The following is a 2,500-nucleotide window of genomic DNA, read 5'->3' as shown; positions in this document are numbered from 1 at the left end:
GCGTGATCAGTCACAATGGAGTCGGAACCGGTGTTCTGACGATCTATGCCGTCTTGCCGAAAAATGCTACCGTAGCGCAAATCGATAGAGTCTATCGAGCCGCGCTGCCCTATCGAAATGTGCTTCCTTATGTGTTCCCATTTCCAATTGTGCAGGCAGGCTGAATCCCATAGAGGTATAACTAACAGTATTGACATCTTATGTTTATTTGAGAATATTTTGATACTCCATTATATCTGTATTGAATATTTCAGTGGTAGCATATTCTGATAGACAAATACACCCTATCAAATAATGCTCCCCCAACAGAATCATTATATATTGCACCACTACTCACTCTATGTGTACTGTCAGGAGATAAGGAGCATATTTTGATATTCTATTAAAACATTTATTATTACCACAAATACAGTACAATGTGTTATTTCTATAACGTAAACATAACAGTATCGACCGCATGTCCGACCGCAAGGTTGCATAGATTTATGGGTGGGGACTCAGACCACGCTTGTGGGTCGTGCACATGCGCAGAACCGCTAAGTAGCACATCTCGATAGGTAGCATAGATTGACAGAACACCGGCACAAGGAATTCCAGTGCAGGAATGCGTTTCTATCTTGGAAATTCAAACAATATTTCACATACATACACATATACATATATATATATATATATATATATATATATATATATATATATATATATATACACACACATATACATACATATATATATACATATATATATACACACATATACATATATATATATATATATATATACACACATACATACACACACATATATATATATATACATACACACATATATATACAGTGGTGTGAAAAAAGTGTTTGCCCCCTTCCTCATTTCCTGTTCCTTTGCATGTTTGTCACACTTAAGTGTTTGAACATCAAACCAATTTAAACAAAAGTCAAGGACAACACAAGTAAACACAAAATGCAATTTGTAAATGAAGGTGTTTATTATTAAAGGAGAAAAAAAATCCAAACCATCATGGCCCTGTGTGAAAAAGTGATTGCCCCCCTTGTTAAAACATACTATAACTGTGGTTGTCCACACCTGAGTTCAATTTCTCTAGCCACACCCAGGCCTGATTATTGCCACACCTGTTCACAATCAAGGCATCACTTAAATAGGAGCTGCTTGACACAGTAAGGTCCACCAGAAGATCCTTAAAAGCTACACATCATGCCGAGACCCAAAGAAATTCAGGAACAATTGAGAAAGAAAGTAATTGAGATCTATCAGTCTGGAAAGGGTTATAAAGCCATTTCCAAAGCTTTGGGAATCCAGCGAACCACAGTGAGAGCCATTATCCACAAATGGCGAAGACATGGAACAGTGGTGAACCTTCCCAGGAGTGGCCGGCCGCCCAAAATTACCCCAAGAGCGCAGCGACGACTCATCAAGAGGTCACAAAAGACCCCACAACAACGTCCAAAGAACTGCAGGCCTCACTTGCCTCAGTTAAGGTCAGCGTTCATGCCTCCACCATCAGGAAAAGACTGGGCAAAAATGGCCTGCATGGCAGAGTTCCAAGGAGAAAACCACTGCTGAGCAAAAGAACATCAAAGCTTGTCTCAATTTCTCCAGAACACATCTTGATGATCCCCAAGACTTTTGGGACAACATTCTGTGGACCGATGAGACAAAAGTGGAACTCTTTGGAAGGTGTGTGTCCAAGTATATCTGGCGTAGAAGGAACACTGCATTTCATAAAAAGAACATTATACCAACTGTAAAATATGGTGGTGGTAGTGTGATGGTCTGGGGCTGTTTGCTGCTTCAGGACCTGGAAGACTTGCCGTGATAAAAGGAACTATGAATTCTGCTGTCTACCAAGAGATCCTGAAGGAGAATGTCCGACCATCTGTTCGTGTACTCAAGCTGAAACGAACTTGGGTTCTGCAGCAGGACAATGATCCTAAACACACCAGCAAGTCCACCACCGAATGGCTGAAGAAAAACTAAATGAAGACTTTGGAGTGGCCTAGCCAAAGTCCTGACCTGAATCCTATTGAGATGTTGTGGTATGACCTTAAAAAAGGCCGTTCATGCTCGAAAACCCTCTAATGTAACTGAATTAGGACAATTCTGCAAAGATGAGTGGGCCAAAATTCCTCCAGGGACGCTGTAAAAGCCTCATTGCACGTTATCGCAAACGCTTGGTTGCAGTTGTTGCTGCTAAGGGTGGCCCAACCAGTTATTAGGTTTAGGGGGCAATCACTTTTTCACACAGGGCCATGATGGTTTGGATTTTTTTTCACCTTTAATAATTAACACCTTCATTTACAAATTGCATTTTGTGTTTACTTGTGTTGTCCTTGACTATTGTTTAAATTGGTTTGATGTTCCGAAACACTTAAGTGTGACAAACATGCAAAGGAACAGGAAATGAGGAAGAGGGGCAAACACTTTTTCACACCACTGTATATATATACACATATATATATACACACATATACGCACACATACA

Source organism: Sander vitreus, chromosome 20 (assembly GCF_031162955.1).
Source record: "Sander vitreus isolate 19-12246 chromosome 20, sanVit1, whole genome shotgun sequence".
In the NCBI taxonomy this organism is placed as follows: domain Eukaryota; kingdom Metazoa; phylum Chordata; class Actinopteri; order Perciformes; family Percidae; genus Sander; species Sander vitreus.
Note: the sequence above shows the minus strand (reverse complement) of the source record.